Genomic DNA, 25,445 nt, shown 5'->3' on the forward strand with positions numbered 1-25,445 from the left:
AACTGCAGCTGGGACAGGGCAAGAGTGGGAAAGGGGTTTCTGGCAGTCCAGCTGTTTTGCCACCTGTTACACTCTTTTTGGCAGTCTGTTGAGACTCAGATTGGCTTTTCTTATGGTTTTCTACCTCCTTACCCATCTGTGCATTGTTGCATGGCGTACTGCCTGAGTAGTGGAGTTCAGCAAAACTTGAAATTTTGTGTTGCTGATGAAAACCCTTGGTTGTATGTACAGATCTCCAGGTGGCATCTCAGTTTTCCTCAGCTATATTGTCATTCCACAGTACTGTCTTATATGTGCAAAAGTGATTCATTATTATTTGCATGTCCATATAAAGAATTTCCTGGACCACTGTCTAAAAAACTTTTGAAGTGTTTTCCAGTGGACTGATATATATATACATATACACTCATATTCACTGCCACCTGCCTCTCAGTCCTGGCAATGTAACAACTTCAGTCAGCCCCAAAAAATAAAGATTCCCCTGTCTTGAGTGAAGCCATATAATGTTATGATAAGAATGTGAAAAACTAGAAGAGTTGGCCATACTATAGATGTGTCATTAATAATTATTTTCTGCTCAGGAAACAGCTAGACCTAATTAATGATAAATATTTCGAAATTTAGCATCAGGTTCTTTGAGTGGAGAGCTTTTTTATTTTGGTTATAGAATACATATTGTTATTTTTAAAAACTTTCAATTTCCAAACACTTTTCAAAATGACCTGAATGACTTGAAAACAATAGCATTTTACAAATGTAAAGGGTGAGAGACCTGATTTTAAGGTATTTGGTCTGTGGGTTATCATTAGACAACAACTAAAACTGAGATGGCTTAAATTCAAGAAAGGTCTGTAATGAATTATGACTGAAAATTTGTTAATTGTGTCAAAAGAATGGATGTCAAAGAGGGCAGCTAACATAACCTCCTCTAAGCATCATGTTGCCACTATAAGAAACAGAATCTTAAACTGATGGGCCTCATGTCTGACCCAATATGATATTTCCAGGAGTCTTGAGTTCTAACGAGATAAAGGAGCATAGTGTGCCATTAACTGGCACTTCTGAAAGAAATAATAATACCAATAACAATTATGGTACTTGTTAAGCACTTACTATGTGCCAAGCACTGTTCGAAGTGCCAGGGTAAATACAAGTTAATCAGGCTAGACGCAGTCTCTGTCCAACATGGGGTTCACACTCTTAAATGCCCATTTTACAAATGAGGTAACTGAGGCTCAGAGAAGTAAGTGACATGCCCAAGTTCACGCAGCAGACATGTGGCAGAGCTGGGATTAGAACCCAGGTCCTTCTGATTACCAGGTCTATGTTCTATCCACTAAACCATGCAGAAGGGTCAGATGAAAAAGTTAGAGGAATACTGAATTACCCCAAACAATAACTATCTCTTCATTTAGTCACTGAGCCATCATTTCCTGGATGTGAATGACTCACTGTTACCAAAGACAATTGCACACATTATCATTTCACATGGAAAAATGACTAGAAGAGCTGAATAACCTCCCTGAGAAGTCTGAACATAATCCTGAAATGAGGGAGAAAAATATTAATTCCCACTGACTATTTCTCACCTCAGAAGGAGCAGATTATTTCAGTTCAGGATATTCCAGTAGAGGCTTATCCCTTGTATTTCTGAAACAGAAAAATACATTTTTGACACACCACCCATTGGAAAATGAAGCCACTGTTGCTAGAGGAAAATCCTCACTGACACAGAAATTCATCCTGATTTTGGAATCTGAGCTAGAAGAGATGCCTGATTGCAAAATCTGTTTTAAGCTTCCTACATTTTACTTTCCCAGAGAACCATGTCTTTCCACATGTCTTTAGACTGTAAGCTCAGTGTGCATCTATCAACTCTGCATTGTATTCATTCACTCAATCATATTTACTGAGCGCTTACTGTGTGTAGAGCACTGTACTAAGTGCTTGGGAAGTACAAGTCGGCAACCTAAGAGCTTAGTACGGTACTCTGTGCACAACAAGCACTCAATAAATACCATTGATTGATTGATTGATTAATTAAGTTCCACTCTCCGCAACTGCTTTGTCCTTAAGGAGGTCTGATAGAAACAATTCTCTTGGGCAGAAACAGGCTGGAAACAGGCCACCTGATTCAGCAGATTATGAGTAGTAAATTGGAATGCATAACTTCTCTCCTCTTGGCAAATAACATAAAATCCAGGGATGGTACAAACAGCAAATCCTGTTAAGAAATAACCTTATTCCTGTACTTGCCACCTGGGAAACATTTCGTATGTTCATCCAACTCTGCTGAGACTATTATAGATTCAGTTAGCAGGCTCTAGACAAAGGACCACACTGAGGGTAAACAAAGTGGGGGAAATGAGAAGGCTCTCACTTCCTAAAATCTTTGGAGTGTCTGAGATTTTCCTCTCCAATGCAAAGCATGTGTTCGGGTTTTATTTTTTCTAACTGTGCACCAAATTCCAGCTCACTTTAAGTGATATAACACTTGCCTGTTATTGATACTTTTTCTCCTAAAAAAAAAATCACAATCCCCAGGGTTGGGAGACTCAGAAGAGTTCTCTGGATGTGGTGGAGACAAGGCAGTGTTTTCACAAAGATACTCTTTCTACCTACCTTTCCTGCCATGGGTGCTTACTCTCACACAATTTTTTTATGGTATTTGTTAAGCACTATGTTCCAGGCACTGTACTAAGCGCTGGGGTGGATACAACCTAGTTAGGTTGGACACAGTCCATGTCCCACCTGGGACTCACAATTTTAATCCCCATTTTACAGATCAGGTAACTGAGATACAGAAAAGTAAAATGACTTGGCCAAGGTCACACAGCAGAAAAGTGGCAAAGCCAGGATTAGAACCACGTCCTTCTGACTCCCAGTCTCATGCTCTATTCTCTGGGCTGTGCTTCTTCTCAATTATTCTCAACGAATATGGAGTACACACTCTATACTTCTACCACCTGCAGGAGAGATAGAAAGCAAACTGTAGATTTTTAGAGAAAAATTCTTGATTGTTGTCTAAAGTTGATAACTATAAATTAAATAAATTATCCTTAATGTAATTTCCCCCTTAATCTTTGGTGGCCCAAATTGTCTCTATCCATGCCCATTGGTACAGATTCTGCCCTTAACGTTACCTGCAAAATGGATACTAAATGCCAGAACAACATCTGAGTGGCTAATGCTGCAGTCATTCAGGTTGGCAAGACCTAATAAACCTCAGATTTATTACAGACTAAAACTCTCCCCACCTTCAAAGGTCTCCTAAAATCGCATATGCTCCAAGAGGCCTACCTGGACTAGCCCTCATTTTCCCTCCCAATGCTCCCCTCTGTGGTGCCTATATGCTTAGATCTGTTCCCCTTTAACTTCTGATATTCTCCTCACCCTCAGCCCTACAGCACTGACCTAGGTAACCTTGCACTTCGTCATTTCCAGCTCTAAACCGTAAGCTCCTTGTGGTCAGTGATTGAGTCTACCAACTCTATTGTATTGTTTTTCCCCAAGCACTTCATACAGTGCTATGCACACAGTAGCCACTGAATAAATACTAATGATTTATTGATTAGTCCATTTTCAAGTTTGATTCCCCAGAGGAAGGAACTGAGATCCTCTAAGTACTCCATGATTATACGGTTAACTGTGGCAGAATGGATGACATCCTTTCTGATCCCATTCCCTATAAACAGGGATGAAAGCAGGGATGATTTAGTCCATTTTTCAATTAATCAATCCACCGTATTTATCGAGCACTCACTGTGTGCAGAGCACTGAACTAAGGATTTGGAAATGTACAATATGACAATACAACAGAGTTGGGAGAGATGTTTACTGCCCACAATGAGTTTACAGTCCATTTATTCCCTACAAGCATGGTAGAAGATGCAAGACGGGATTAGATGGGGCTATTTCCAGTCCTCCTGGGAGCTTACAAATGTCCAGTGTTCTTGAGCCAGCCAGCCAATCAGAAGCTGCTGGGAGCTCATACTTATGTGATCAAAGGATACACTCAAGAAGACTTGCAAGAGATCATGGGCTGCTTTGAAAAGTCTGCCCAGCACTCTGGACTGAAGAAGCTGGACAGATGGAGAGAATGAGAAGCCGTTTGCCTAGTGGATTGAGCACAGCCTGGGAGTCTGAAGACCTGGACTCTAATCTTGGCTCTGCCACTTGTCTGCTGTGTGACCTTGGGCAAGTCCCTTGAGTTCTCTGAGCCTCAGTTACCTCATCTGTAAAATGGGGATTAAGACTGTGAGGCCCATAACAAAATCAGGAGATTGAAGATCTTGGGGTGCGTGTATGGGGTGTGTGTGGGTGTGTGGGTGTGTTCCCATTTAAGAAGTGATGTCCCAAGAAGGCTCAGTGAAGCTGACAGTGAGAAATTGAGTACGGTTTCAGTGTTTCATTTGAAACACCCAGCTATAAAATCTGATTAGAAAGAGAACAATTCCCAACCTCCTCTGAGAACACATTCCCAACTTTTAGATTTTATCACCTTAATAAACAGCAAGCCAAAGCTAATCTTTTTTGCCTTAATGTAAGCTCATATCCTCAGTTTGATCCTCAAATGGACAAGCATTGCTCCTCTGGCTGTTTCCAATCCTCCAGGGAACTCCTGTCAACTCAGGACATCCAAGTATCCAAGATTCTGGAGGCAGCCAGCTAGCCAGCCATCCTGGAGCTGCTGGGAGAGAAGAGTGGGTGATCAAAGGATACACACAAGCACACCTGTGAGAGATCATAGACTACTTTGAAGAGTAAGCCCAGTTCTGCGGAATGATAAGAAAGGTAATAAAATCTGAAAGTATGGTGGGATAGTTGCTCAAGTGAGGAGCAACATGGTCTAGTGAAAATAGCATGGGTCTGCTCTGCCAGTTGTCTGCTGTATGACCTTGGGCAAACCATTTAATTTAAAATGGGGATTAAAACTGTGAGCCCCATGTGGGACATTGACTATGTTGAGAAGCAGCATGGCTAAGTGGAAAGAGCATGGGCTTTGGAGTCAGAGGTCATGGGTTCAAATTCCTGCTCTGCCAATTGTCAGCTGTGTGACTTTGAGCAAGTCACTTCACTTCTCTGGGCCTCAGGTACCTCATCTGTAAAACTGGGATTAAGACTGTGAGCCCCCTGTGGGACAACCTGATCACCTTGTAATCTCCCCAGTGCTTATAACAGTGCTTTGCACATAGTAAGTGCTTAATAAATATCATCATTATTATTATGTCCAACCTCTAGATGGTAAACTCACTGCGGGCACGGAATGTGTTAGTTATACTGGTATATTGAATGCTCCCAAGCACTTAGTATAGTGCTCTGCACGTGGAAAGTGCTCAATATGATTGATTGAGTGACTATCTTGTACCAACACCAGTACTTACTATAGTGCCTGACATATAGTAAACACTTAATACCAAAAAAGCTCATCTTCTCTATACCTCAGTTCCCTCAACTGTAAAATGGGAATTCAATACCTGTTCTCCCTCCTACTTAGAATAACTGATGAGACAGGGGCTGTGTCAGACCTAATTGATTTCTAACTATCCCCTGCTTAGAACAGTGCTTTGACACATAGGAAGCACTTAACAAATACCCAGTACTTAGTACAGTATGTGGCATATAGTAAGAACTTAACAAGTTCCTTAATTAATTAATAGCTGGTCGGTAATCTCCCCACATAACTTCATATATTAAAGAGTTATTGCACCTTCATATAATGAAGACAGCATTTCTAGAATAATTAACTATTTCTCAGAGGGCCAATCTTCCATCCTTTCATTATTTTTTATCATTTCCTTCTGGATGTTCTCTGGACTCCAGTACCTTAATTGAAAGGGCTTGAACAGTGCAGAGGCTAGTGGAAGGACTGCTTCATGACACTTGAATGCCAGACACCTGAGAGAACCTAATGGCTGACTCATACTGAGTTTTTGGCCAACTAAGATCCCTTCCTCTGTCCTTGTTTCTAGACAACCTTTCCCCATCCTGTGTTTGTGCTGTTTGTTTTTCGTCAAAACATGTGCTACCTTGCACTTGTCCCCATTGAGTTTCATCCTGTTTTTGCAGCACCATTTGAACACTTTGTCTAAGTCACTACAGATTCTATCCCTGCCTTCAAACTTTTGACACTCACATCCAATTTCTATAATCAACAAATCTGATGTGCATGGGTTCTATTTTTTTCATTTAAGTTGTCAATAAGGATAGTGAATTAAAGTGATCCCAGGATTGATCTCTTTGGGTCAAAAATGAAAATATCCATCCAGCTTGATATTGCCTACTTCTTAGGGGTGACCCTCAGGTCAGCAGGACACCCACCTCCCTGAAATGTAACCAAAACAGCTTCCTGAATCCTGAATTCCTGATGAGAGCATCCTTAATAGCAGATGTGGAAGGAGTCATCCTAGCCAATGGTTGAAGATAGTAGTCAGGGAGTAAAAGTGGGTGAAAGTGATTTTAATAGGTTAGAAGGGATGGCAGAGGCATGAGTAGAGGGGGTAGATTTTGAAAGCAGGTGGAAAGGCTCTCAAGAGATCTCTGAAAAGGTTGAAACAGCAGATGTGAGCGTGGAAGGGACTTAGGTTATTAGGAAGAGATTTGGGAGCTCACTACTGATGGTTTCAATTTTGTCAAGAAAGTAGCTGGCAAGGTCAACAAGGCAATAGATGGGGAGGTAGAGGCACTGAGGGATCCAGAATATAGTTATAGATCTGAAATAATTGGTGGGGGAAATGGGCATGGGAGTTGATGAGGGAGAAGTGATGTTGCTAAACAGAAGAGGGGGCAGAGGTGTAGCTAAAAAGAGTGAATAAAGATTGGCCAAAATGGGCCTCATGCCTGGATTTCCACCAACAGCAAGGGAACAGTGAGGAGCAGGGAGATGCACAAGGAGACATAAGTAATGCTGACCCCACAGTAGAATGTGCTCACCTGAGCAACCATTTTGATGGATGCTGATTTTGTGTGATACTAGCCCTGGAACCTCCTCTTTTTCTCAAGTTTTTATGATTCCTCCGTCCCCAGAGGTCAGATGAACTGTGCCACTGTGCCTGGGATATGGAACACGGTGGCAAAAGCTAAAAAGTAGGGAAGCTCAGTGCAGAAAATCTAAACATTCGGAACCATATCAGAACTGGCAACTGGAAAGGCCAACTTCAAATGGAACTCTCCTCTGAAAAGCCAGATGGATGACCACCCTGGGTAGACTGGACAATTTGGCCTCTCCTCCACCAAAGGACTGGGCCAATATTAGAGTAAGTGCTCAATGGATACGATCGACGACAGGGTGAAAGGAATAGGCAGATAGAAATAAGAAGGAAAGAAGGGTGGACTGGACTACCTCACCACACTTTTTTTTCATGGTATTTGTTAAGTGCTTACTATGTGCCAGGCACTGTACTAAGGACTGGGTAGATACAAGCTCATTCATTCATTCATTCAATCGTATTTATTGAGTGCTTACTGTGTGCAGAGCACCGTACTACGCGCTTGGGAAGTACAAGTTGGTAACATATAGAGATGGTCCCTATCCAACAACGGGCTCACTATCTAGAGGGAGGAGACAGACAACAAAACAAAACATGTAGACAGGTGTCGGACACAGTCCATGGTCCACATGGGGCTCACAATATTAATCACCATTTTACAGATGGGGTAACTGAGACCAGAGAAGTGAAGTGATTTGCCCAAGGTAACACAGCAGAAAAGTGACAAAGCCAAGATTCAAACTCAGGTCTTTCTAACTCCCAGGCCTGTGCTCCTTCCACTAGGCCACATTTCCCCAGTAGGTTGCTTGGGTTGCCGCAGCAGCAGGTGGCACGATGCTGGGATAGGTCTGGGCATTTTTTAGAGAATTTTAAAGGTGTGAAGAAAAAAAACCCTGATTAATCTTGAAAGTCCTTATAAAAATCACCAATGTGTATATGGACAAAATACTTTTCAAGAATCTAATTCAATTTCCTTTTGGGGATGAGCATTTCTGTTAATTACCATGAAAATAAATCATACTCATATATAAGCAAATATATCACTGCAGTATCACACTTAGCTCTCTTTTCTTCTTACTGTAAAGAAATTCTTAGAAACTGTATTAAGCTCTATTTTTAACACAGTAAAATGTAAGGAAAAATCAGAAGCTATCACTTCATTCTGATGATATAATAAATCTTTCTTCTCTTTTCTTTTTATACTTTTCAAGCTATAATTTTTTATAGAGAAGAGAATAGCCATCACCTGGTATGTGTGACACCACATTATATTTAAGATCAGGTCTCAAGTTTGTCATTTTTTTTATTACTGATAATGATGTATATTGTGGTGAGTGTCATCTATTGCCTAGGTCAGGATTACCCCATATAAATGCTCAACTAATGGGTGATAATGATGATGATAATGTGTGAAGGGGCCTCCAAGTACACTCAAAGGTAACCCTCCCTTCAGTCAGTTTTATTTATTGAGCGCTTACTGTGTGCAGAACACTGTGCTAAGCACTTGGGAGAGAACTATATAAGAGAGTTGGTAGGTATGTTCCCTGCCCACAAGGATATTACGATCTAGAGGACTAGGCACCCTGATGGTCTGTAGGTGAAAGTACTGGACCTGTCCTTTGCTTCTCAGGAACATGAGTTTTTGAAAACCACAAGCCTCTACAGCCTAGACTTCCTTCATAGGTATAATCCTTCTCCTTTGAGCTTTTCTCCAGACAAGGAGGGCAGGAGTGAGCAAAGCAGCCTGCTGGAGGGATGCCACTCCCTGGGAACCCAGCCAAAACAAGGTGTGATTCACACTTGTGTCCCATATAGGATTGAGATCAAATAAAGGGAACTTGCCTACCAATTCTATTGTATTGTATTCTTCCCAGCGCTTAGTATAATGCTCTGCCCACAGTATGCACTCAATAAACGCCATCAGTTAATTCATTCATTCAATCTTATTTATTGAGCGCTTACTGTGTGCAGAGCACTGTACTAAGTGCTTGGGAAGTACAAGTTGGCAACATATAGAGACAGTCCCTATCCAACAGCGGGCTCACAGTCTAGATGATTGACGCTAACTGGCAAAAATAACCCCAGCTTCTTGCACGTATTACAGATCCCCCAAAACACAGAACCAGAAACCCTCACAGAGGCATACAACACCTAGGCATAGAGTGTCAGGGGAAAAGAGGATGTGAGGGGCGAAGGGACAGAGTTGACAGGGGAGTGAGCTTGGTAGGGAGGAGAGAAAGGAATTTAGAAGGGACAAGAGGTTCAGTGAGAGGGAAGGAGAGAAGTGGGGGTAGAAAGGTGGGAGGAGGCAATGATGGGACTGGAAGGGGATGGTGGGAATGGATGAGGTAATTTCAAAGGGTTTGGGGCAATGAAGGAGTTAAGAGGAAGCTTTCTAGATAGGATTGGCATTGCAGGGAGGAGTAGTTTGGGGATAAACTCCGAAGAAGTCAGAGACCTCTTATTTATACCCTTCTCCCTACCTGGTTTTCCTTACCGCTTAGAATCATATGGACCATGAATATTTCCAACTTCAAAGTCCTCCTGAAATCCCACATCTTTCAGGAAGCATTTCTCAATCAATTCCACCAATCCAGGTCAACCTCTATCAGTTAATCAATAGTATTTATTGAGCGCTTACTGTATTCAGACCACTGTGGTAAGCACTTGGGAGAGCACAAAACAATAGAAGTAGCAGACAACATCCCTGCTCACAAGGTGTTTACATCACCTCATCCACTTTCATACTTATGGAAACACAGCCATCCTTACCATTTATGTATCTTCAGATCCACACACTTAATATTCATTTACTCATTTATTCTCCTATCCATCTTTCCCAACTCATGCTCTTTCCAGTAGTAACTTGATTTTTACTCCTGCTATTACATGGTGTATATCTGCCTTTTCCCCCCATTAGATTGTTGCATCCTTGAGAGCAGGGGCTGTCTGTCTCCCCCTCTAGACTGTAGGCTCATTGAGGGCAGGGAATATCTGTTTATTGTTGTGGCTCAGTGGAAAGAGCACGGGCTTTGGAGTCAGAGGTCATGGGTTCAAATCCCAGCTCTGCCAATTGTCAGCTGTGTGACTTTGGGCAAGTCACTTAACTTCTCTGGGCCTCAGTTACCTCATCTGTAAAATGGGGATTAAGACTGTGAGCCCCCCGTGGGACAAACTGATCACCTTGTAACCTCCCCAGCGCTTAGAACAGTGCTTTGCACATAGTAAGCGCTTAATAAATGCCAAAATCATATCATTTTTCTGCACATAGTAAGCGCTCAATAAATACAATTGACTGACAATTGGGGGCTAGGGGATGTCGGAGAGTGAATCAAAGTGTTCAATGATAAGCATATGGACTACCCTCCTCTTTCACATATACAGAGATGGTGAGATCTATTAGTTTAGAGATTATTCATTCTTTCATTTGAATGTGTTGAGCACCCACACTATAACTCATCTGCCAGAGTGCAAGCTCGTTGTGGGCAGGGAATGGGTCTGTTATTTGTACTCCAAGCGCTTAGTACAGTGCTCTACACATAGGAAGCACTTGATAAATACGATTGACTGGGAAGAGACAACAAATCTTAACAGATATGGCCTCTGTCTTTGGGGAGCTATAACACTGTAATGGAGAAGAGGGGCAGATACAGATTGTAGACATATAGTGAGGGAGCAAGAGGAAAAATAGTAAAAGTTGGAGAAAAATGGATAAACACATACAAAATGATGAAATGAATGGAGTAAATAAATCAGTATGACTGTTAGGATTAGACTGTAAACTCCTTTATGCAGAAAACATGTCTACCAACTGCTATTCTGTACTCTCTCAAGTGCTTAGTACAGTGTTCTGCACACAGTAAATGCTCAATAAATACCACTGGTTGACTGATTGATTGACATGGGGGAGATGGTGATGAGTTGAGGAATCCTGTTGTGGGCAAGGATTGTCTCTGTTGCTGAATTCTACTTCTCAAGCGCTTAGTACAGTGCTCTGCACATAGTAAGCACTCAATAAACACGACTGAATGATAGAACTGGAGAAAGTGAGTTTTTAAAAGAATGGCCTAATCTTTTTAAGGTCAGGACATTTCCATAGCTAGAGTCATCAAGATAAATCAATGAGCTTTTCAAATGAGAGAATCATCTGCTTTGATAATGATTTGGTAGATGCTTTTAGAAATGAAGCTTTGTGACCATTTCCCATTCCACTGATCAAAGAAACTGTTGTTGATCAGGAGGAGCCTGGCCTAGTGAAATGCATACAGGCCCGAGAATCAGAGGTCCCAGGTTCTAATCCAGCTTCTGCCACTTGCCTGCTGTGTGACCTTGGGCTAGTCATTCAACTGCTCTGCACCTCAGTTTCTTCATCAGTAAAATGGAGATTCAATATCTGATCTCCCTCCTAATTAGAGTGTGAGCTCCATAGGGGACAGGGACTGTGTCCAACCTGAATAGCTTGTACCTACCCCAGACCTTAGAACGGTGCGTGACACACACTAAGCGCTTAACAAATAATATTCATTCATTCATTCCAAAGTGCAATAAATGCAGTCTTGTAAGAGTATGCAGGTATCATCCTATTATATGAAGGAAGTGTGCTATTTTTTTAAAAAGGCATTTAGATCTTCAAAAACAAAGAGACTATTCTTAGTAGCCCAGAAAACTTTGGAAGTTCATCAACTAACCAAATCCATACTACTAGGAAATATTTATGGCCACAGAGTAGTTTTTAATTCCTTGAAAGCATTTTCTAATGTTGTGTCTGCCAATGAAATGCTCATAAAAGTGAAATAAAAACAAAGGACCTGAAGCAATGCCATTACTGGGTGAGACCAATGGTCCATTCAGCCCAGGATCCTAGCTCCAGTGATATCAGGATGCCTTTAGGGACAGTGTGATGGTTATAGTCCTGTGCATACACCCCCTGGACTGTGAGCTTATTGTGGGCAGAGAAGGTGTCTATCAACTCTGTTGTATTGTATCAGTCAATCAATCGTATTTATTGAGCGCTTACTGTGTGCAGAGCACTGTACTTAGAGCTTGGGAAGTACAAGTTGTACTCTCTCAAGCAGTCAGTACAGTGCACTGCACGCAGGAAGCCCACAATAAATTCCATTCGTGATGATGATTTACCATACAACATTCCTATCTTAACTCCCAATGTGCCTATTTATAACCACCACCCAAGAATTTATCCAAACTCTCTTGAAGCTACTAGCATTTTTTAAAATGGTATTTGCTAAGTATTTAACTATGTGCCAGGTATGGTACTAAGCCGTAGGGTAGATACCAGATAATCAGGTAAGGGTACAGTCCATGAATGCTCCGGATGGGGCTCACAGTCCTAATCCCCAGGCACAGAGAAGTGAAGTGACTTGCCCAAGGTCACTCAGCAGTCAAGAGGCAGAGCCAGGATATGAACCCAGCTCCACTCTCTTTCCACTAGGCCACGCTGTTTCACAACTTCCTCTAGGAACACATTTAATATGCTTATCACCACAGAGTAAAATGTCTGCCTTCTCCTAAAGGGGCAAAAGAATCAGCAGGGAGGGGGAAGAAAAGAGGAAGCAGCAGCAGAATGTGGTTTTGGCCCTTCTCACACCACCTGGTTGCCAAGGCATGTAGCCCAGGATTTAACCTGCTTTCCTCTGTTACCATGCTAGGCTCCTGTCTATCATTCAATAGTATTCATTAAGTGTTCACTCTGTGCAGAACACTGTACTAAGAACTTGAGAAAAGACAATAGAATTATTGCATTATTGTTACTGAAGAAATAGCATGACCTGGGAGTCAGAGGATCTGGGTTCTAAACTTGACCACACCACTTGCCTGCTGGGTGACCTTAGGCAAGTCACTCCACATCTCTGTGCCTCAGTTGCCTCATTGGTAAAATGGGGATTAAGGCTGTGAGCCCCATGTGGGACAAGGACTATGTCCAACCTGATTAACTTATATCCACTCCAGTGCTTAGTACAGTGCCTGGAACATAGTAAGCACTTAACAAATACCATTTTAAAAAATATATTAGATAAGATCCTTGCCCTCAAGAAGTTTACAGTCTAGTGGGATTTATAAAGGCAATAAAATAAATTACAGATAGGGAGAAGTAACATGGTTTAAAGATTAGGTACGGAATAAGTCTGCACCTTTTACAACCAAACAAACCCATTTGATCTCCATACCCAAACTGCCTTCTCCTGATGCACAAACTGATGCACTCAACACCACCCTCTCCACTGAACTCAACTCCCTCTGTCCCCATCCCTCCACTGGTCTCGTACCATTAAGCCGCAACCTTGGACAACCTCCACAGTGTCCATTCTCCGCTCCTGTGTCTGAGCTGTTGGTGGAAATCCAGACTTTGTCCATCTTAAATTCATTCTTTTCTACTTCAGTTTGGCCCTGTCCTTTTCCTGACAAAAATACTCCTCCTCCTTAATTCACTCCCATACTCACTGGCTGTTCCAGATATTTAACTCCTTCCGTAAACCTCCTGTCTTCCCGCCCCATGATCTCTTTCCCCTAATGACCAGGCCACATACTTCATCAACAAAATTGAAATTATCAGGTATGATTTCTCTAAAATCTCCCCTAATACCCGCCCCACTCCTCCATCCTCTTCAACTCTCTATATTCCCTGAAGTAACTCAAAATGAGATCTCTCGCCTTCTTTCTAAATCTACCCTTTCCACTTATTTCTGATCTCATCCCTTCATACCTTTTCATTCATTCATTCAATCATATTTATTGAGCGCTTACTGTGTGCAGAGCACTGTATTAAGCACTTGGGAAGTACAAGTTGGCAACAGAGACAGTCCCTACCCAACAGTGGGCTCACAGTCTAGAAGGGGGAGACAGAGAACAAAACAAAACATATTAACAAATAAAATAGAATAAATATGTACAAATAAAATAGAGTAATAAATATTAGGAGCTTACTATGAGCCAAGCTCTACGGTGGATACAAGCAAATCAGGTTGGACACAGGCTGTCATTCATTCAATCGTATTTATTGAGTGCTTACTGTGTGCAGAGCACTGGACTAAGCACTTGGGAAGTACAAGTCGGCAACATAGAGATGGTCCCTACCCAACAACGGGCTCACAGTCTAGAAGGGGGAGACAGAGAACAAAACAAAACATGTAGACAGGTGTCATAATCGTCCCATGTGGGGCTCACAGTCTCAACCCCCACTTTACAAGATGAGGCAACTGAGGCAGAGAAGTGACTTGCCTAAGGTCACACAGCAGACAAGAGTGACCTTAACCTAGGCTCCTTCCACTAGGTCATGCAGACTGTCTAAACTATGAGCTCCTTGTGGGCAGGGAACACTTCTACCAACTCAACTGTATCGTTCCATCCCAGACACCTAGTCCTAGTTACCCAGTAAACACTCCAGTTCCATCAGCCAATTCCATTGCCTGATTGATTCCAGTTCCGAGCAGAACCATTCCCACTCTGCAACGAGCCCAGCTGTTCCATCTCCAAGGGAGCCAAGCATAGACAGGAAACTAATAGTCCTGGTGCCTGTTAGGCGCTTTCAGCTTGAGTGTAGAACCAGTTCTCATCATAAGGCGCCAATTCATCATCATCATCAATCGTATTTATTGAGCGCTTACTATGTGCAGAGCACTGTACTAAGCGCTTGGGAAGTACAAATTGGCAGCATATAGAGACAGTCCCTACCCAACAGTGGGCTCACAGTCTAAAAGGGGGAGACAGAGAACAAAACCAAACATACTAACAAAATAAAATAAATAGAATAGATATGTACAAGTAAAATAAATAAATAGAGTAATAAATATGTACAAACATATATACATATATACAGGTGCTGTGGGGACGGGAAGGAGGTAAGATGGGGGGGATGGAGAGGGGGATGAGGGGGAGAGGAAGGAAGGGGCTCAGTCTGGGAAGGCCTCCTGGAGGAGGTGACCTCTCAGCAGGGCCTTGAAGGGAGGAAGAGAGCTGGCTTGGCGGATGGGCAGAGGGAGGGCATTCCAGGCCCGGGGGAGGACGTGGGCCGGGGGTCGATGGTGGGACAGGCGAGAACGAGGTATGGTGAGGAGATTAGCGGCAGAGGAGCGGAGGGTGCGGGCTGGGCTGTAGAAGGATAGAATGGAGATGAGTTAGGAGGGGGCGAGGTGATGGAGAGCCTTGAAGCCCAGGGTGAGGAGTTTCTGCCTGATGCACAGATTGGTATCCACTGGAGATTTTTGAGGAGGGGAGTAATATGCCCAGAGCGTTTCTGGACAAAGATAATCCGGGCAGCAGCATGAAGTATGGATTGAAGTGGAGAGAGACACGAGGATGGGAGATCAGAGAGAAGGCTGATGCAGTAGTCCAGACGGGATAGGATGAGAGCTTGAATGAGCAGGGTAGCGATATGGATGGAGAGGAAAGGGCCGATCTTGGCAATGTTGCGGAGCTGAGACCGGCAGGTTTTAGTGACGGCTTGGATGTGAGGGGTGAATGAGAGAGCGGAGTCGAGGATGACACCAAGGTTGCGGGCTTATGAGACGGGAAGGATGGTAGTGCCATCAACAGAGATGGGAAAGTCAGGGAGAGGACAAGGTTTGGGAGGGAAGACAAGGAGTTCAGTCTTCGACATGTTGAGCTTTAGGTGGTGGGCAGACATCCAGATGGAGATGTCCTGAAGGCAGGAGGAGATGCGAGCCTGGAGAGAGGGGGAGAGAGCAGGGGCAGAGATGTAGATCTGGGTGTCATCGGCATAGAGATGATAGTTGAAGCCGTGGGAGTGAATGAGGTCAACAAGGGAGTGCGTGTAGATTGAGAACAGAAGGGGACCAAGCACTGAACCTTGGGGAACCCCCATAGTAAGAGGATGGGAGGGGGAGGAGGAGCCTGCAAAAGAGACTGAGAAAGAACGACTGGAGAGATAAGAGGAGAACCAGGAGAGGACGGAGACTGTGAAGCCAAGGTCAGATAGCGTGTTGAGGAGAAGGGGGTGGTCCACAGTGTCAAAGGCAGCTGAGAGGTCGAGGAGGATTAGGACAGAGTATGAGCCGTTGGATTTGGCAAGCTGGAGGTCATTGATGACCTTTGAGAGGGCAGTTTCCATGGAATGTAGGGGATGGAAGCCAGACTGGAGGGGGTCGAGGAGAGAGTTGTTGTTGAGGAATTCCAGGCAGCGCGTGTAGACAACTCGTTCAAGGAGTTTGGAAAGGAATGGTAGGAGGGATATGGGGCGATAACTAGAAGGTGAGGTGGGGTCCAGAGAGGGTTTTTTTAGGATGGGAGAGACATGGGCATGCTTGAAGGCAGAAGGGAAGGAACCAGTGGAGAGTGAGCAGTTGAAGATGGAAGTTAAGGAGGGGAGAAGGGATGGAGCGAGAGATTTCATGAGATGAGAGGGAATGGGGTCAGAAGCACAGGTGGCCGGAGTAGCACTTGAGAGGAGGGAGGAGAGCTCCTCTGAGGATACTGCTGGGAAGGATGGGAGAGTAGCAGATAGTGTTGAGAGCCGGGGGGTTGGAGAAGGGGGGGAAGAGACTTTGGGGAGGTCGGACCTGATGGATTTAATTTTGTTAATGAAGTAAGAGGCCAGATCGTTGGGGGTGAGGGAAGGAGGAGGGGGAGGAACCGGGGGCCTGAGAAGGGAGTTGAATGTACGGAAGAGCTGGCGGGGGTGATGGGCATGGGTGTCAATAAGGGAGGAGAAATAGTTTTGTCTGGCAGAAGAGAGGGCTGAGTTAAGGCAGGAAAGGATAAACTTGAAGCGAACGAGGTTAGCATGGTGTTTAGACTTTCACCAGCAGCGTTCGGCAGCTCGAGCATAAGAGTGAAGGAGGCGGACAGTGGCAGTGATCCAGGGCTGTGGGTTAGTGCTGCAAGAGTGGTGAAGGGAAAGGGGAGCGAGTGAGTCTAGCTGAGTAGAAAGGGTAGATTTGAGAGCAGTAATCTGATCATCAAGACTGGGTAGAGAGGAGAGGGCGGCAATTCTTTGTGTTTGGCTAGCTTGACCGTGTCCACCCATTTGGGGACCTTTAGCTTCCCTGACTTTTTAAGGAAGGCATCCAGGGCTCAGACGAACTCCTGCTGGTTCACGTCCTTCACAGTGACTCCTGGCATCATGCGGCCACCGCACTGCCGGGCAGGGAAAAGCAAAATACATTTGCCATACTCCCTTCTTCCCACTTTGACTACCATCTGTAACTTTTCACTTTTAAAAAGCCTCTTCTCCACTACTTTTAAACATGCTAATGTCTCCCCTATACTATAAAAACCCTTCTTTGACCTCACGGCTTCCTCTAGTTATTGCCACTTTTCCTTCCTACCATTTCTCTCCAAACTTCTTGAGAGAGTTGCTTACACCCACTGTCTCCACTTCCTCTCCTCCAATTCTCTCTCCTAGAAGTCCTCCAATCTGGCTTTGCCCCCTCACTCCACAGAAATGGCCCTCTCTAAGGTAACAAATGACCTTCTAACCAAATTTGATTGCTTCTACTCTATCCTAATCCTCCTAGACCTCTCAGCTGCCTTTGACACTCTAGATCACCCCCTTCTCCGTGAAAGCTTATCCAACCTTGGCTTCATGGCCATTGTCTGCTCTTGGTCCTCCTCCTATCTTTCTGGAGGCTCCTCAGTTTCTTATGCTGGCTTCTCCTCCGGCTCTCACCCTCTAGGTCCCCTTCTGTTTTCCATCTATACCCACTCCATTAGAGAACTCATTTGCTCTTGTGGCTTCAACGACCATCTCTTATGCATATGGTTCCCATCTACAACTCCATCCCCAACCTCTCTACTTCCCTGAAAATTTGCATTTCCTCCTTCCTTCAGGACATCTCCACATAGATGTCGCACTGACACCTTAAACGAAACATATCCAAAACTGAACTCCTTATGTACTTATCTATAAATTATGTATTATAAATGATGCATTCATATTAATATCTGTCTCCCCTTTCAGATTGTAAGCTCATTGTGGGCAGGGAAAGGGTCTACTGACTCTTTTGTACTCTCCCAAGTGCTCACTACACACAGTAAGTGCTCAATAAATACCAGTGATTGACTGATATTAATAAAGAACACAAATGAACAAATGAATCGACTACAAATAAACAGATAAATCCATGAGTGCTGAAGTAGATGAGGGAATAGCAAGTCCGGGAAATAAGTGAGTGGGAGGAAGATAACCAGGGCATGCTGACCAGAGAAGATTGCCTTTGCTTTCAGAAGACTTTGAAGGAGAAGTATGTGGATTGGTGAAACTATGAGAGGGGAGAGTGTTCCAGGAAGGAGGAAAAGTGTAAGCCATGGATCAGACTTGGGCAAAGAACTCAAGGGCCAAAGGGTTACCACAACATTAAGGAGAAGGGAAATGCCTCATGTTGATACTAAAAGAAGCCCGGTATTGAAGGCACATCTGTGACTTCTTTTACAGAACAGAGGAGGCGGGGTGGGGAGGGAATGTATCCCTCAATAATCACCATAGCTCCTTTAAGCACAGCCTAACCTCATTTACACCCCAGGTTTTTTTCCTTCTTTGTTCAGCTGAAGGCAAACGGGTAGCATTTTCAGTACAGACTTTGTGTGATTGCATTCTTTTAGCTCACTGGTAGCTCCAGAACCCAAATGTTGCTTTGTTCACAAATGTTCTTTACACCTAACTCCATGAACACCAGCCACTATTGTTATTTCTAATCAGTTTTCCACCTTAAAGCCCCAAACTATTGTTCTATAATAAGCTTTATGGAGAGCAAAATGCAATGAAGAAAAAAAAACCCATTTTTCCTTGCCAATTAAAAAAAATAAAAAAAATTGAACGGATGCAAGTGTTCAGGCACTGTATCAAATTATCTGAGATGACCGTTTAACAGGCCAGGTTTATGAGAATGAATTTGTCAATGGTTTATGGAAATCAGGTTCATGCTAAAGGACAGCAGGTGTTAAAACAATGCAATGACCTCCTTTGCATCTGGACTACACAAACTGACTCAATGTTTACAAAAACAGGATAATCCCCAAAACATCCTGCCCCTAGTTAGGTCTTTGTTATTCTTTTTTTTCTCACACCGGATAGTTTTATTTTTAGAGAATAAAGGCTACTAAGAAAAAAAAGGCCTCCATACTCACTTCCATGTGGAAGTGATGCTTATAGGGCATGAGGAGGGTTTCCCTGTGGTGAATGTACTCCATTCAGTTATTAACCCTGGCTCTGCTCCCAGCCTGGGGGACAAACCTAATTCTGTTTGCCCATATCCCTTTATAATTTGGTTATTAGGATAGTCTGAACACAAATCTGTCAACCAAGATTCATTTCTAGCCCAACAGATGCTGTGATGAGTTACTGTAAAAACTGGGTAAGTGCCAAGATGTGTAATGCAATCAATTTTCACTGTGGGGAGGAACAATATCAATGGGCAAATAGAAAATACGATTAGTAATGATGAACCGATTTTACAATAGAGTGGCATTTGTAACACTGATCACAAATTTGTGTGTGAGGATCTCAAATATTTCTCCATACAATATGTTTACCTAAACTTCTGCCAACTGGGAATTTGCGTTCTCATCTAGGAAGTAACTAAGACAGACTAAAGCGTTCCAGGTTTCTCAGCAATAGAATCTGAAAAGCACATTGGTGGAGTGCAGATTAGTAAGCACTTTTTGCCTGTGTTCCCTCAACCACCAAGAGTAAGCAGCCGATTACCCCTGGCTTTTCACAGGAATTGCAAATCCATATTTTGGAGAAAAGTGGCAACTTTCTACAAAGTGAACGCTGGATTACATGGAAAAGGAACAGATGAGGTTGTAGCCACCTCCTAGGTCACTAAAACAAAATAAGTGTGGTATTCATGAAGTGCTTACTAGGCACCAAGCACTATCCTAAGTGTTGGGGTAGGTACAAAATAGTCAGGTCCCGTACAGTGCCTTTCCCACATGGGGCTCAGAGTCTAATTAGGAGGAAGAGCAGGTATTGAATCCCCATTTTACAGATGAGGAAATGGAGGCATAGAAAAGTGAATTACCCAGGGTCACACAGCAAGTAAGAGGCAGAAGCAGGATTGGAATCTAAGCCCTCTGACTCCCAGGCCCATGCTTTTTCTACAGTGGAACAATCAGCTTAATAAACCAGCTTGCTTAGGTGACAGTGGGGAGCTGGATTTTTGTGTGCACACACAAACACACACACATAAAAAAACACCCCCCCACAACCTCCTTCCCTGCTCCGACTTTCCTTTGTACCCACCCAGATAGGAGAACTCCTCCAGATGAAAGCAGCCCAGGACATGGAAGGAGGCAGTAACACTTGCTAGGCTGGACATAGTGACCATAGGGTGAGTGCCGGCTTGGGATTTATTTATCAAGCAGTGGGGAACTATTCAGGGGAAAAAGAGAAGGCAGGGAGGGAAAGAAATGTCTCCTTTTTCCTAAACAGATACTGTAAACAAAAGATAAGGGAAAAGCCTCTGAAACAGGACTGTGTTCCTGACTGAACTCCAGGAACAAAAGCTGATTATTTGTTGTACCACCCAGAGACAAGAGGTAGGTTATGTTTAAAATAGCCCCAGGACAGCGAAAACCCGCAGCTCAGACAGTGTATCTTGGAATCACCCTATGCCCTATGAGTAGGGATATAAAAACATCTGTGTGTGCCCACATCTGTGTAGAATGATCCCATGTGAAGTGAGAGAATCTGTAATTAACACTTCTGACTGGTTGGTCACTTGCAGAGTTCCAGTTTGTTTGATTGTCAACTATTTGGCTTCTCTTTCCAGAAATTAGCATCCTTTTTCTCTCTAATAATAATAATAAAAATAACTTTGGCATTTGTCAACAGCTATGTGCCAGGCACTTGTACTAAGCACTAGGGTGGCTCGTGATGTAGTGGATAGAGCATGAGCCTGGGAGTCAAAAGGTCATAGGTTCTAATCCTGGCTCCACCACTTGTCTGCTGTGTAATCTTGGGCAAGTCTATTCAGTTCTCTGTGCCTCAGTTACTTCATCTGTAAAATGGGGTCTGAAATTGTAAGCCCCACATGGAACAGGGACTGTACCCAACCTGATTTGCTTGTATCCGCCCCGCGCTTAATAAGTGCCTGACAACATAGTAAGTGCTTAACAAAATACCATTATTGTTATTATTATTATTACAATAAAATTGATTTGGACATAGTCACTGTCCCACACGAGGCTCACAGTCTCATTCCCCATTTCGCAGATGAGATAATTGAGGCACAGAGAAGGGAAGTGATTTGCCCAAGATCACAAAGCAGACAAGTGGTGGAGGCAGGATTAGAACCCCTGACCTTTTGATTCTCAGGCCCATGCTCTATCCATTAAGCCATGCTGCTTCTAGTATGAACTTGGGACTCATAAAAAAGAGCTGAGATGTTGCGACCCAGACAGCGGCCCTGTATGTGACTTAGAGAGACATGGAGGGAGGGACGCGAGTGGAAAAGGAAGCCTGCCAGGAGGAGGCAGAGCAGACAGTGATACTTAGGAGGCAACACCTGTTAAGGGAAAGGAACTGACATGATGCTGCTCACCTTCTACATGATGCCACTTGATTGAATTTCAAGTGGCTCTTCTCATTAATCTAATTTCAAATGTTAGGTGTTTTATCATGTTGATAACGGCCAGTTGGGCAACATCTGATACATGCCTTGATCCCAACTAGACTTTAGAGGACAGAGCTTTAGCTTTTCTGAAAACAGACATATCCCTGTGGTCTCTAGGCTCCAACTGGAGTTTCCTCTCTCTTCCCCCACCTTGCTTCCAACCCACCCTCCTCAACTATATCTTCCTTTCCCTGCCCCCCCCCCCCTCACTCCGCAACACACCACAGGACTTTTTATTTTTTAATTGAATTTGTTAAGCACTGGGGTAGATACTAACTAGATAACCAGGTCGGACACAATGCATGTCCCACATGGAGCTCATAATCTTACTCCCCATTTTACTAAGCACTGGGGAAGATAATAGCTAGTCAGGTTGGACACACACCCTGTCCCACATGGGGCTCACAGTCTAAATCCCCATTTTACAGACAAGGTCACTGAGGTAGAGAAGTGAAGTGACCTGTCTAACGTCACAAAGCAGACAAGTGGCGGAGCTGGAATTAGAACCCAGGTTCTCTGACTCCCAGGCCTGAGCTCTAGTCATTAGGCCATGCTCCTTCTCTGCGACTCAGAGCAGAGAGAGTCGAGCAGTAACTGCTGCAGCGAGTCGCCGCTGCTTCTGTCACAACTGCCTCATAATCTGTGCTTCTGGGTTTGGGAGCCTTTTCTCACTGCACGGCCTGCTGAGAGAGGCACAGCTCCAGCAATATGACGGAATCAGCAGCAGCAGCAGAAAGAATTTCCCTTCTCACCAGCTCCAGCTTGATGGTCCAGCCTTGTCAAGCCCAGCAAGAAGGAGTTTATCAATGACAGGCTTCTGCAACCAGTGGCATTTATTGAGCCCTTACTGGGTGTGGGGCACTGTCTGAAGCTTTTGGAAAAGTACAGTGTGACTGAGTTGGCCGATGCTATTCAAGCTCACAAGAAGCTAACAGTCTACCTCGTCCCCTTTGAAATATTTGCTGGGATTAGTTGTTCCACTCATGGAAATCCTCAAGCCTAGAGAAACCAACTGCCTGATTGCCACACCATCCTACCCACAACTTCCCTTTCACTTTGAGAGGAAGGGAAAGAGTGCTTTCAGTAATTTTTATGTGATTTAGCTCATTAGAAACACCATGGTCTAGTGGATAGAGCATGGACCTGGGAGTCAGAAGGTCATGAGTTCTAATCCAGGCTCCACCACTTGTCTGCTGTGTGATCTTAGGCAAGTCACTTCACTTCTCTGTGCCTCAGTTCCCCATCTGTAAATATGGGGATTAAGACTGTGAGCCCTGTGTGGAACAGGGACTCCGTCCAACCCAATTATCTTGTATCTACCCTAGCACTTAGAACAGTGCCTGACACATATTCATTCATTCAATTCATTCAATCATATTTATTCAGCACTTACTATTTGCAGAGCACTGTACTGGATGCTTGGGAAAGTACAATACAGCAATATGAAGCACTTAACAATTACCATAATTATTAATTATAATTATGATTACTTAAAGGTATTTATTGAGCAGTTACTATGAGCAGAGCTCTGTGCTTAGTATAGAATAACAGAGTAAGTAGATATAATCCCTGCCCACAAAGAGTTTACAATCTAGAGAGGGGAAAAGATATTAAAAGAAATTATGGATATGTAAATAAGAGCTGTGGGGCTGAGGGTGGGGTGAATATTAAGTGTTTAAAAGGTACAAATCCAAATGCAAGGGGGATTCAGAAAGGAAGGAGTATAGAAAATGAAGGCTTAGTACGGGAAAGCCTCTTGGAGGAAATGTGATATTAATACGGCTTTGAATGTGAGGAGAGTGTTGGTCTGTTGGATATGAAAGGGGAGGAAATTCCAGGCCATAGGCAGGATAATAATAATAATAATAATGATGGTATTTGTTAAGCGCTTACTATGTGCAAAGCACTGTTCTGGGGAGTTTACAAGATGATCAGGATGTCCCACGGGGGGCTCATAGTTTTAATCCCCATTTTACAGATGAGGTAACTGAGGCACAAAGAAGTTAAGTGACTTGCCCAAAGTCACACAGCTGACAGTTGGAGCAGGGATTTGAACCCATGTCCTCTAACTCCAAAGCCTGTGCTCTTTTCACTGAGCCACGCTGGTACAGGATGTGGAAGAGGGGTCATCAGTAAGATAGATAAGGTCAAGGTACAGGGAGTAAGTTGGTGCTAGAGGTGAGAAATGAGTGGGCTGGATTGTAGTAGGAAATCACCAAGGTAAGGTAGGAGGGGGAAAGATGATTGAGTACTTAACCGTTCCTGATTTAATTTTAACTCTTTCCCACTGTAAGACTGAGGATCAAAAGGATGCTTGACCTCTCTTCAGCAAAAAGTTTTGGAGCATCTTAATTCTCCTTGACTCAGCAGTGAACAGCAAAGGAACAACAGCAGCACATAGAACAGCCTTCCAATTGACAAGTAAAACTGAGGCTTCAAGAAGGTCGAGATACAAGAAGCAGAATCAAAAATGACAGTAGGTATGACAAGAATTAAATATAAAAGGGCAGGAGGGGAAGCAGTATGGCCAGGTTGATGAAGCACAGACCTGGGAGCCAGAGGTCTTGGTTCTAATCCCAGCACCACCACTTGCCTGCTTTGTGACCTTGGACAAGTCACTTCACTTCTCTTTGCCTCAGTTTCCTCAACTAAAAAAATGGGAATTCAATACCTAGTCTCCCTCCTGCTTGACTATGAGCCCCATGTGGGATAGGAACTGTCCCTGGACTGATTAGCTTGTACCTATGCCAGAGCTTAGAACAATGCTTGACATCCTAAAAAGCATTTAACAAATGCCATAAAAAGGAGGGGATAATCTTTATGAGAACATGATGAGGATGGAGTTTGTGGTGACACACTGGTCTTTTCTGCCTCATAAAATAAAATCCTTGGTCACAAATGTCATTATTGAACCTCAGAGAGAGGTGATGTCCATAAATTCAGAGTGTGTATTTAAATTTGAATAGCATTTGACATATAATATAAACTTTAAATGGTGCTTAGCATGGCTCAGTGGAAAGAGCATGGGCTTGGGAGACAGAGGTCATGGGTTTGAATCCTAACTCTGTCACTTGTCAGCTGTGTGACCTTGGGCAAGCCACTTAACTTCTCTGTGCCTCAGTTACCTCATCTGTAAAACAGTGATTAAGACTGTGAGCCCCACGTGGGACAACCTGATTACCTTGTATCCCCCCAGCGCTTAGAACAGTGCTTTGCACATAGTGAGCACTTAACAAATACCATCATTTCAGCGTTTAGAACAGTACCTTGCACATAGAAAGCACTTAATAAATGTCATCATTAAAAAGCATGACTCATGAAGTTTTGGGCAGTGCCACTGGAATAATTTACAATACACACATTTTAAATTTATTTCCATTATTTCAGATCCCTTATTTACAAATGTGGCAACAGTTAATTGTGTGCTAGGCAAGTATACAAAAATTAATACTACAGTAAAACTATAAATTATGCCTTGAGAGCTGTTTCTACTTTATGTGTACAACAATTTTTTTAATCAATCAATGGTATTTATGTGCAGAGCACTGTAGCTGGCACTTCGGAGAATATAGTATGATAGAGTTGGTAGACACATTCCCTGTCCAGAAGGAGCTTACAGTTGAATTGCATAAAGACTTTATGAGCACGTTGGGTCAACACACAAAACAGTTTAAAAGAACAAGATGTCCCATACAAATACATTTTGAGTAAACTTTCATATAACAGTGCTTTGCACATAGTAAGTGCTTAATAAATGCCATAAAAAAATAGCATAACACCACTGTGGACTGTACCCTTTCCTGAGCTGCTGTTTGACAGACACAATGAAGGACAAGGTATTTTGGGCTCAGGGAGTGAGATGTGAAGA

At 43.3% G+C, this 25,445-nt stretch overlaps 1 protein-coding gene across 2 annotated transcripts in view; it reads right to left on the reverse strand.

Moving 5' to 3' along the window:
- Positions 1-25,445, reverse strand: part of LOC119930786 — a 55,050-nt gene that overhangs the window by 5,174 nt on the left and 24,431 nt on the right. Inside the window, exons 1-2 of one of the 2 annotated variants that reach the window (XM_038749451.1) lie at positions 4,502-4,631; positions 1,590-1,650 (exon numbers count right to left, since the gene is read on the reverse strand). The gene's annotated coding sequence lies outside the window, so the exon portion shown is untranslated. Of the gene's footprint in view, positions 1-1,589; positions 1,651-4,501; positions 4,632-25,445 lie in introns of those variants that run through there. The other variant, XM_038749452.1, reaches the window with a different exon arrangement.

Source organism: Tachyglossus aculeatus, chromosome 7 (assembly GCF_015852505.1).
Source record: "Tachyglossus aculeatus isolate mTacAcu1 chromosome 7, mTacAcu1.pri, whole genome shotgun sequence".
Classification (NCBI taxonomy): Eukaryota; Metazoa; Chordata; class Mammalia; order Monotremata; family Tachyglossidae; genus Tachyglossus; species Tachyglossus aculeatus.